This window comes from Onychostoma macrolepis, chromosome 19 (assembly GCF_012432095.1).
Source record: "Onychostoma macrolepis isolate SWU-2019 chromosome 19, ASM1243209v1, whole genome shotgun sequence".
NCBI lineage: Eukaryota > Metazoa > Chordata > Actinopteri > Cypriniformes > Cyprinidae > Onychostoma > Onychostoma macrolepis.
The window spans coordinates 29,486,056-29,498,579 of record NC_081173.1 but is presented as its reverse complement, the minus strand read 5'-3'; the positions used below and the strand labels follow the sequence as shown (position 1 = coordinate 29,498,579).

The window sequence follows — 12,524 nt, the reverse complement described above, 5'->3', positions numbered from 1 at the left end:
TGCACCACCATGCTTCACTGTCTTCACTGTGTACTGTGGCTTGAATTCAGAGTTTGGGGGTCGTCTCACAAACTGCCTGTGGCCCTTGGACCCAAAAAGAAATATTTTACTCTCATCAGTCCACAAAATGTTCCTCCATTTCTCTTTAGGCCAGTTGATGTGTTCTTTGGCAAATTGTAACCTCTTCTGCACATGCCTTTTTTTTAACAGAGGGACTTTGTGGGGGATTCTTGAAAATAGATTAGCTTCACACAGACGTCTTCTAACTGTCACAGTACTTACAGGTAACTGCAGACTGTCTTTGATCATCCTGGAGGTGATCATTGGCTGAGCCTTTGCCATTCTGGTTATTCTTTGATCCATTTTGATGGTTGTCTTCCGTTTTCTTCCATGTTTCTCTGGTTTTGCTCTCCATTTTAAGGCATTGGAGATCATTTTAGCTGAACAGCCTATAAGTTTTTGCACCTCTTTATAGGTTTTCCCCTCTCCAATCAACTTTTTAATCAAAGTACGCTGTTCTTCTGAACAATGTCTTGAACGACCCATTTTCCTCAGGCTTTCAAATGCATGTTTAGCAAGTGCTGGCTTCAACCTTAAATAGGGGCCACCTGATTCACACCTTTTTCTTCACAAAATTGATGACCTCAGTGATTGAATGCCACACTGCTATTTTTTTGAACACACCCCTTTCAACTAATTCAACTAATTGCCCAATTGCACAGCCTTAAGAGGGTCCATATCATGAATGCTGGGTCTTGTTTGTTTTCTGAGAATCTACTGCACCTACTGGTAACTTGTTTGCCACGTAGCAATAAAAAATATACTAAAAACCTTGATTATTCTGGTTAGTCACATTGTACTGCTATTATTTTGAACAATACTGTATATATATATATATATATATATATATATATAGTATAGTAAACACACTCAAACTAGACATTTCTCTGTTTATTTTTATGAACATTTATTTATTGCTGATTTTAACAAATGGAAAGTATGAAATCATAAATGTGGCAGGTAAGTCCTTAAAAAACATAGCTTCTAAGTGCTGTCTTGTTTTCTGGTAACAGTCTTTCAGTCCCTTATACTTCCATTACAGAAGCTTCTAGTTAGTCTCAGGGCATCTCAACTGCACTGCATGTTTGAGCATTATGTTTGTCAGTGAACATTAGCTTTGGTGAAGTTACTGTGTTTTGTTGAACTGGATTAGCAGCTGTTGCTAGTAAGGAGTTTGAACTGGACTTCTAAGATGACTGAGGTAAGATTTGTTAATTGATGCTACTTTAGAGCTATTAATAAAGCACAGATTTCTGCAGACAACACAGTGACTCCTTCAGACATCTCTACCAGTGTTGTGAACTTTTATCTTCTACGAAGCAGAGACCAGGAGACGTTGGGATATCTTTCATACAGAAGTTACTCTTTATTGAGAACTTGCTGCGCGTCGCTGTAGTCATCCAAGTCTAACTAAAGCAGTGATACATTGTAGTTTTAAATACATTTAGGGGGCAGTGCTTAGGAATGGACGACTTTAAACAAAGCATGCAAATGAGAAAGACAGGTATAGAATCCTGCCCCATTTAACCACTCCTAATTTAATCAGCCTAACTGCCCAAAGACGGGGGCAGGGGCAGCAAGAGCAATTACAAACAAAAGGCAAGAGTCTCCGTCGTCTGGCTCATTTCACTTACAATAAGAGAACAGGAACTGGCAGGGACCTCTTGAATCGTTCATCTGATGTCATCATCTTCACCATAAATGCTAAATACAATGTATATAACTTCTTCAGTTTGTACACTATTACATAGGGATCTAAATTAAACATTTAAATAAATTTGTAATCCCACAATTCCCCCTTTGAGAGTTCTAATAACTCTCACAAAATACAAATTTAGACACTTAAAAGTTCATTCTTGTAACATGTGATCGTTACAGGCACATAGCACTTGTTCTGTGTTGATTGTCTGTAGGGACGAACTGCATGCTGACACAGAAACAAACATGCAGCTCCGTGAAGTTCTTAATAGTCTTTTCTGGTTGGAACTGTCATTTCTCGTGATGGGCGTGAGTCATTTGTTGCATGAAACACTTGATACTAACAGGTTTCCGAACCATGAAGAATTATCTTCAGCCATCAGGTGTAATTTTGCTGAAAGATCAAGAATGTCTTGATCATGTTGCTGGATGACTGAAGTTCTCGTATGTGATTCTCTGCGTTGTGTATTTTTTTTTTCTTTGTTCTGTCTTCCGTGACAGTTGGCTCGGCAGTGGGTCTTGTTGTCTTTTAGAGGTTGTGGCTTCATACGCAGGTAAGGAGTTCGGCGTATGGGTCTCAGGACAGCCATCATGTGGTATCTGCACAGAGGAAGAAAGAAAACAAAAGACAGCAGTATTTGTTCTAAAGACTACAAACATTAGGGTTGTATCCTCTGTTCAATCTGCGTCTGCTATTGTTGTTCCTTCTTTCCCTATTTCTTAATTCCTGTGACACCTAAAGAACAGTGAGGTGAGGGTGGACTAGTGGATGGGGAAGGCCTATGAGGGGATGTTCACCGCAGGGTTGGCCCCCGAAGCCTGTTGCTCTGGTTCTTCCCTGGGCTCCTCACTGGTCCATGTGTCCCAACCTATCCCTGTAGGTGGAGGAACAACTTTACAGTGTGACACATGAGTCCAAGTTTTCCTTCCCTGACACAATACTGCAGCTGCTGTAATCAACATCACTTGATGTGGTCCGTACCACTTAGGCTCTAATGGCTTGTTTCTGAACGACTTTATCATGACCCATTGACCTGGGATGATAGTGTGTCCACCTTCTAGTGGAGTCTGCCAACACGACTCAACTCTCTCTGGCACTCTGTACTGCCTTTGTGAGGTTTTCACAGTAAGCGATCAGGGCATCTGAAGCAATGTGAACATCAGCATTTCTAAGATCAATCACACCTGGCATCTGCATAGGACGCCCAGTAATAATCTCATGAGGGCTCAGTCCTACTGATCTGTTAGGTGACGCCTCATACTACACAGTACTGCGGGCAGTGCTTCAACCCATGGTACTCCTTCCTGATGCATTTTGCTTAGCCTGGTTTTGATTGTTCTGTTTGATCGTTCAACCTGTCCTGATGCTTGTGGCCTATAGGGACAGTGAAGGTTCCACTTAATCTTCAACATTCTAGACACTTCCTTGACTACCTGTCCTGTGAAGTGGGTACCTTGATCTGAGTCAATGCAATCTGGTAATCCCCATCTGGGAATGAAATCAGTAACAAGACATTTAGCAGTATGTGCAGCTGTAGCACGCCCTGTTGGATAAGCTTCTACCCATCTTGAGAATTTGTCTATTACTACCAAAACGTCAGTTTTTCCTTTACAAGGGGGCAATGATATGTAATCAACTTGCAGGTGACGAAATGGCCCTGGTGGAGCTGGGGTATGTGCTGCTGGTGTGGTGGCTGCTGGTACCTCATTATTTTTCTGACATGTTACACATCTCTTGACTGTTTCAGTGGCTATGTTTCTGAATTTTGGATTCCACCATTGATTTGAGAACCTGTGATTCATCGTTGCTGGACCACTGTGACCCAAATTGTGTATTTGTTGAGCCAAATATGGCAACAGTGATTCGGGAGCAACATACTTTCCCCCTTTGGTCCAGCAGCCGGATGAATCCACAGTGGCTCCTTTGTCTAACCATGTCCATGCTTCATATAGAGGAACGTCTTTATACAGATCAATGATTGATTCCGGAGGTAGAATTGTCTTCTGTGCTGTACTACCTGAACACACTTGTACAGTTGCATAGAAACAAGCCTGTTTAGCCGCTACATCAGCAAGAGCATTACCTTTAGCTTCCGTAGTATTAGTTGTGAGGTGTGCTTTCACTTTGATCACCGCTAATTTCTTTGGGAGTTTCATGGCAAACATTAAATCTTTCACTAATCCAGCATGCTTAATGGGGGATCCAGCAGAAGTTAGAAATTGTCTGGTTTGCCAAATAACACCAAAATCATGAATTACCCCAAAAGCATACCTGGAATCTGTGTAGATATTTGCAACTGATCCTGAAGCTAGCGTGCATGCTCTTGTTAAGGCTACTAGTTCTGCAGCTTGAGCTGAAAAATGATCTGGAAGACGACCTGAAGCAACTACTTCAGTGGTGGAAGTTACTGCATATCCTGCTCGTCTGTTACCTTCAATAACTTGAGCTGAACCATCAACAAACAACTCCAATTCTGCGTTCTCTATGGGAGTTTCTGCTATTTCACTTGTCGCTGCATATGTAAGCGTAACACAATCATGAGTCATTTCACCTTCACCCTCTAACACAACTTCAGTCATTGCAGACATCATACATGAGGATGGGTTCGTGACTGGTGCACGCTGTATAACAATGTTCGGGGCTGTGAGAGTTGCTAACCAATTTCCCCAACGGGAGGAGGTGACAGAAGTGACTTTTGCTTGATTCATTAGTGCAGACACTGCGTGAGGGCATTTTACATTTACATTCTGACCTAACACCATTCCTGTAGTTTTATTTACAAAGAATCTTTCAGCTTTGTTGTACATTACCGGGAATTAAGCACTCACAGCCCTAACAGTTAACACCTGAGCAAACTGCTCCAACAGTTCGGTGAAGCGGGAGGCTGCTTCAGAGTACCAAGTAGACTGAGTAGGAGCTGAGTAAAGCTGTTAATTTCTCCTAATGTCTTTTTGCTTTTCCTACACTCTTTCATCCAGTGTCCAGGTTTACCACAGTAATGACAACTGCTCTCCTTCTTAGGACATTTACGTTTCTGTCGGTTCTCTGTGTTAACCTTAAAGGACGCTGCTGCAATCTTTACTCTGGCTTTAACATCAGAGTCTCTTTCCCAAGTAGCTAACCTGTCCAAGCTGTTTTGCAAGCTTCCAGTGGACCATGTTAGATCTAAGAACGGCAAAGCTGATCTGTATTCTGATAAAAGGCCATCAAACCATGTTCGAACTAGTGGTCCTTTGTCATCAAGCACACTTTCAGAATCATCCACTATTCCACTGTAAGTTACAGCTGACTGACAAAACCTTTCAGTGTATTCACTCACAGTTTCTTCTTTCCTTTGCACACAGTTAGTGATTCTGGACCAGTCTATTTTGGGTCCCATGATATTCTTTAGAATTTTCAAAACACCTTCTCTCAAATCACCTTTACTGGCATGTTGTAGTTCAGAAGTAACAGCAGACTCAAAACTGTTGAATTCAGATTCAGTTAGAATTTGTGACATCAGCTGTGTGACTTCTGCTAACGACATGTCGTAGAGACGCATTTTGTTGATCAATGCTCTTCTAAATTCAGAAAAATCTGTGCGTGCTGAGGGTAAGCTCTGGGATAGCCTCTCTATATCTTTAGGTCCTAGCGCTTTGGCCACAGTTTGTATTTGGACAACAGAAGAGTTGGGAGCAACACTTTCAATTCCCTCAATTCCCTGAGATCTAACGCCACATACCTTCACTGAATCTACAGGCACATCAATTACTGATTGAGAGCTACATCTCTTTCAAAGAAAGCTTGTAAATCAGGATAATTGTTATCCGTTGACTAACTTCTTCCACATCAGTTTTTCTGAAGCTTTGTTGCGGTTCAATTTCTTAGTCAAAGAGGATACTCTAGCTTGAAGCTCATTGTTCTGTTTCTCTAGCTCTGAGTTACGCTGAGACTGTTGTGTAGCTAGTGCTAAACCAAATTCTCTGTGGCAGCAGATAATGCCTTTAACATTGTTCTTGCGAATACATGCTCCTAACACCTTTTTACACTCATCTACAGACCAAGTCTTGTCTGGATGGATCTCATATTTCTGCGTTAGTTCTTGTCTAACTTTCTCAGTGATTATTAGGTTCATTTGTTCCCCTAACAGTGTTTTGAATTCACCATCTGACCACAATGGAGTCGCAAGACCATCCTTTTCTGTTGTTTGAATCAGCCTAGCATTCCTTCTAACCATTTTGTGAGTTTCTTTGTTACCACACAATCAAAAACACTAAAACTTCTCTGATCAACAGAGGGTACACTTGTTAACACAGCTTAACTATTGTTAACTTTGTTACCACACAATCAAAAACACTAAAACTTCTCTGATCAACAGAGGGTACATTTGTTAACACAGCTTAACTATTGTTAACTTTCCAAATTACCAACACTTCACACTTAACTTCCCTGCCTACAAGAACAGAGGATAAACCAAAATTATTAGCATGAAATGCTAAACTTCTCTGTGAAAAGAGGATAAACCAAAATAACTAGCACGTAAATGCCAATCTTCCCTGCCTACACAGAACAGAGGATAAAACAATATTAGCACTTGATGCTAAACTTCCCTGCCTGGACAGAGGGTAACTTCATCTCTAAAAGTTCATTTTTAGAGGAAAACTTAGTTAACCAAACCCTACAGCTGTCTGTTAACTCTTCTCTGACGGCGCAGAGGATAAACAAATTTGTACTGGTCTTAAAGGTTCTTTTGGATTAGAGACAGCACTCACCACAACCTTGGTTGAGAGAAAAATTCGGTCTGGAAATCTTTGTTCAGCTTGAAGTTTTCGCTGGATTCCAAAAGATGCAGTCTGGAAGCAGATCTTTGTTTGAGCTTGAAGTTTTCAATCTGGATTCAGGTGAGGAAGCTGGAACTCTATCCGGGTCACGGCACCATCTGTTGTGAACTTTTATCTTCTACGAAGCAGAGACCAGGAGACGTTGGGATATCTTTCATACAGAAGTTACTCTTTATTGAGAACTCGCTGCGCGTCGCTGTAGTCATCCAAGTCTAACTAAAGCAGTGATACATTGTAGTTTTAAATACATTTAGGGGGCAGTGCTTAGGAATGGACGACTTTAAACAAAGCATGCAAATGAGAAAGACAGGTATAGAATCCTGCCCCATTTAACCACTCCTAATTTAATCAGCCTAACTGCCCAAAGACGGGGGCAGGGGCAGCAAGAGCAATTACAAACAAAAGGCAAGAGTCTCCGTCGTCTGGCTCATTTCACTTACAATAAGAGAACAGGAACTGGCAGGGACCTCTTGAATCGTTCATCTGATGTCATCATCTTCACCATAAATGCTAAATACAATGTATATAACTTCTTCAGTTTGTACACTATTACATAGGGATCTAAATTAAACATTTAAATAAATTTGTAATCCCACACCAGCTTCGTTTCTCAAGTACCCCTCGTACTACTGTGCGAGGTGGAGGAACAGGTTTGCTCATTTTCACCACGTTAATTCATCCCTTTCTCCTCTCTCTGCTCTAACACATCTTTTGAATATCATGCCATTTCAGTTTGTTGTCATCTTTCATCCTTCAGGTCAACTGAGAAACTTTCTAGATGTGATGCTGTCCTCTTTTGATACCCCTCTTAGTGATTTCAACATCCACCAACATTATGAAGCTGCAGACTCGGAGCCTGCTGCATCCACAGTCCCGCACCCAGAGTCCCGCATTCTCAGACCCCTCGTTTTTCGAGACAGCGCCTCCTGCTGTTCGGAAGATCTTATAACACCCTTATCCAACCGCACCCAGATGCCATTGAAAACATTAGAATGCAGTATTACGGTCTCTTTTATTTAAAGTTATCCAAATAAATATTTGCGTTCCTGCTTAATGCATGTGGCAAAAAAAATCATTGTGTTCTCAAACTAACTAATTACCCAGTATTTATTTTTGAGCGTGGGTGTAATTGAAAGGAAATTATTGATGTAACGGATACACATACAGATTGAACTATCTTCTGAAAAATATTATGTGATATTATATTGCTACAATGTTTGTTTTTGTACAATGTTTCAAATTCCATTTTTTCTTTCAGTTCAACATATAATGGTCTAATTAACATTATACCATGCTAACATTACAAAACCTGTTTTTTGATATTTTGAATGTGAAGCAAAACTCAAATAATAGACAAAACACCAATAATAAACAATTCTGTATTTTATTTAACGATCGCCTTAATCACTGTCATCTTGCTGTAAACAGGAGAAAGCAAAGAAAAAAGGAAGAAAGAATTGTGTTAGTGACTTTATTTTCGTCTTCAATTGCATTCAAAAAACCTCCTCATTTATAAGTCGCTTTGGATAAAAGCGTCTGCTAAATGAATAAATGTAAAATGTAATGTAAATGCATAAGGTAAAATAATTACTTTCTGGTAGCCAAATGTTGCTTCTTTTCTCATTCTTTTTGCAATCACCCGGTCAAATTCCTCAACTTCACTAAAATAAAAGATGAATGCCATTGTCAAAAATACTGTGTAATAATAAACATTTTTTTGCAAATGCAAATTACAAGCATACCTAGGGTGATAAGTAGGGCCACGAAGGAACACCTCCTCAGCCTCCTGCCAGGATAATGCCTGCAGCTCACATAGGCCATGAATGATGGCCTGTCCATATAAATAAATACATTAATTAATTAATGTATAAAACATTTCATATATGGCAATAATAGAAACAATCCAATAGACAAACATGTGCAGGCCTACCTCAGGAAAAAGAAAACTACAAATGAACTCCACTTCATTTGTGAAGTTCAGTTGAGTTTTACAATTGTGTAGCAGAGCTTTGAGGTGTTCAAAAAGAATGGCACACTGCTGCTCACTGTCCATGTAGACTGGCACATGTGGCTTTAGGGGAACCACTTTGATGGTTTCCCATTGAGAACATCCTGCGGGCAAACAAAAGTGTTGTTTATATATACACAAGCCATCAATGAATAATTGGCATAACCATTAAAAATATAGCTAAAGAGCATACTGGATAATCAATTGACAATGTTGAAGTTGACAATGATCACAGCCCTGGGTGAGTCATTTAGGAATGCTAATCTTTAAATGGTGAAAAATGACCATTTGAGTACCACTAAATGCTGCTCTGTTCCCTTTGAAGTCACAATGCAGTCCACCAGTGCTTCTTCAGTTCTTGTCCGATCTTGGACTGCTTGGACGTGCTGTGGGACATCTTGTGTGGTGCTTCTGCTTCTTTTAGCCTATACAGAGGTTGAGTTTTTGCCTCTAATAAGCATTTTGCCTCGTCTGTCCAGAAGGCAAACCTGCCCATAGCTTGCAAAAATAATAAATAAAAATTATAGGAAAAAAGAAATTGTCGCTTAAGAGAGTTATTAAGGGTGTTTTGTTACTCATGCTAAATAAAATGTTGTATTGAAAAAATATTCAAAAGTAATATGACAAATTGAACTCATATATGGGACCTCTGAATAATATTTTACCAAAATGTACAATACTTTTTGACATACCCGTCAATTTGAAATCGTTCCATTAGCATAAGGCACCACCATTTTCTAATCATGGGCATGTCAACCTGAAATAAATGCCCAGTTAAAGGTCATACTGTTTTCTACTTTTACCAAATAAACTTAAAGTAAATAAAATAAACATAAATTTCCTTTTATTAACTTACCTCTTGGAAATCGAAGTCGATGTCACAGATCATTGAGAGGGTGTACTGAAATACACAAATGTTTTTCCGATCCAATTTGATAGGAGGCGCTGTCTCGAAAAACGAGGGGTCTGAAAATGCGGGACTCTAGGTGCGGGACTGTGGATGCAGCAGGCTCCGAGTCTGCAGCTTCATAATGTTCACATCCACTGCAATGACAAACCTCAAGAGGTTGATTTGGGTATCACAGGTACGGTACTTTAGTGGATTGAATCTTAATTCACGGACAGATATTTAAAAATAAAAATTAGCCCCAATCACATCACTACTTTTCTGAGGGCTCTTCATTGGCTGCCTATCCAATTTAGAATTGATTTTAAATTATCTTATTTTGTGTACAGCTCCCAACTATTTAGAAGATTTGCTGCATCCTTATTTTCCCCTAGAAGTCTAAGATGGAGTGATCAGACCATTATATACAGTAGTCCCTCACTCTAGACTGAATTAGAAGTGAACGAGCTTTCTCTGTGGTATAAGGCAACGGTTATGGAATAACCTGCCTGTAGAGATCAGATTGGCACCTTCTCTGTCAATTTTTTAAATTCTTTTAAAAAGCTCATCTTTTCTCCTTGGCTTTCCAACTGGAGTGTCTTTTATGTGTTTACAGTTGGATTTTTATTGTGGATTTTGTTCAGTACTTTTAAGTGTTTATAACTTTGACAACTGAGCTTTTTGAGTTAGTGCTTTTTAACATCATTAACACAGTCACACACACATAACGGAATGTATTCATATTAATTACAAATCCTATTTTCTTCTTTTTTTGTGATAAATGTTACATATGTTAGATAAGCTATTTTCTATTTAATTAAGAAACAAACAAAAAATACTTGAGTTTCAGCCTATGTTACCTATAGAAGCAGGATCTGACTTGCTTTGACACTAAATGATGAATCCACATATGGACCTAAAACCTCCTGTTATGTTGAAAATGCTAAATGGAAAAAATGATTTTTGTCTACTCAAATGGATTAATTAATTACAAATTAATTAATTAATTAATTAATTACATGAATCATGTGAATAACAGCTCATATTATCAGTTCCAATGGGGGTAGTTTCACTAAAACTTTTGCGTAGTTTGACCTTCCAACAGTGGAAAACGTGGATTTAATACATTAAAAATGTCACATTATTGCCTAATAACTTTAATAATTGCTCCCTCAAATAACTGTGCAATGAGAATCTTGTTTCATGTTGAAAATACAATCTAGTGCTACTGAAATGAAATAAATATTGTAAATATTAAATATCATAAATGTAGGGTTACGGTATTTCTAATTGTAACTTTATTATTAAAATGTAATTGTTTTGCCACAAAAAGAGCAAATACTGTCTGCTACTGATTTCTCAATCTAAAAGATGATCTTGCTGCATAATTAATATTCCTGCACTTAAAATGCCTATAAAGTCTTATTATTATTATTCTTTGCTACACAGAATTATACAATTTTGACATTTATATGTTTAAATAAATTACTGATCAAAACTAGTGAGGTACAGTCACCCTCGTGAACAAACTGAGTATGAGCTATAAGATATGTGCTGGATATTTCTCTTGAAATGGGATCTGTTTTGTTTTTGTTTGTTCTGAGATTCAGCGTGGCTTTTTTTCACTCTCGTGTTTACGGAATCTACTTAATGGGAAACCATGAAAAGTGAGTCAGGTGAGGTGAATAGAGTGACTTGGTGTAAACTATAAAATACTAGGCTAACTTTAACATGAAGTAATTAATGAAACAACTTGATCTTAACAGACCTTTGTTGGACAGACAGGCAGTCGTGTTCTGTAAACGTCTCTAATGTTGCAATAAGTGTTTATCAAAAACATATTTAGTGAAAAAAAGAGGGTAAAGAAATGGCAAATGGAAAGACTAGCATTATTTTTATATTTCTTCACATTACTTTTTTTGGGGGGTATTGTTCTGTCACCTATAAATAACTATTCTAAGCAGATTAGGCATAAACAGATTCCTGTAAAGCGCCCATTTAAAAACTGATTCTTTTGTCCTCATAAACACAACATTCAAATAAACTTAAAAAATGCATTTAAAATACTGTTTTATGTGCCTCATCAGAAGTACCTGTGCAGCTTCAGAAAGACTGAATGAATCATGGAGGACACATGAACATTCAGCAGTGGAGATTTTTCTCCAGGATGCAGGTAAAACATACATCAGCTAATCTGAGGTACAATATTTCTATCTACACAGACTCACCTAAATTCATATTCTCAATTGTGTAAAGGTTCAAATAACAGCTGTGCCATAATTAGCAGCATTGTTGCATGTGTGATTTTGCTTAAATATCTGATTTACAAGCTTAATTTATTTCACTACCACTTTAACTTCTTTAATATATGTTGTAAACTGTTATTTTAATCTTTCAGTCATGGCCCTCAACGGGTCCAAAGCAAATTCAAAACAAATCTGCTGAATAAGTTTGAGTGTCTGTATGAAGGAACAGCAAAGCAGGGAAACCCAACACTCCTGAATGAGATCTACACAGAGCTCTACATCACAGAGAGTGAAAGTGGAGAGATCAGTAATGAACATGAGGTGAGACAGATTGAGACACAATCCAGGAGAGCAGCAACAGAGGACATACCAATCAAATGCAATGACATCTTTAGAGATTTATCTGGACAAGACAAAGCCATCAGAACTGTGCTGACAAAGGGAGTCGCTGGCATTGGAAAAACAGTCTCTGTGCAGAAGTTCATTGTGGACTGGGCTGAAGGAAAAGAGAATCAGGATGTCCATCTCATATTTCCATTTCCTTTCAGAGAAATCAACTTGATGAAGAACAAAACACTCAGTCTTTCAGATCTTCTTCATGTCTTTTTTCCTGAAACCAAAGAAATGGAAATATCCACAGATGAATATAAAGTGTTGTTCATCTTTGATGGTCTGGATGAGTGTCGTCTGTGTCTGGATTTTCAGAGAAATGTGAGGTTGTGTGATGTAAGTGAATCAGCTTCAGTGGACGTGCTGCTGATGAACCTGATTGTGGGTAATCTGCTTCCCTCTGCTCTCATCTGGA

The 12,524-nt window shown here is 38.6% G+C and overlaps 1 protein-coding gene and 1 long non-coding RNA gene across 2 annotated transcripts in view; one reads left to right on the top strand and one right to left on the bottom strand.

Moving 5' to 3' along the window:
- LOC131526367 (NACHT, LRR and PYD domains-containing protein 12-like) overlaps positions 1 to 12,524 on the top strand; it is an 88,393-nt gene that overhangs the window by 39,669 nt on the left and 36,200 nt on the right.
- On the bottom strand, positions 7,984 to 9,508 carry LOC131526375 (uncharacterized). The gene is made up of 3 exons (XR_009267439.1): positions 9,444 to 9,508; positions 8,322 to 8,691; positions 7,984 to 8,240 (listed from the first exon to the last, which is right to left on the bottom strand). It is a non-coding gene; the product is annotated as an uncharacterized LOC131526375 (long non-coding RNA).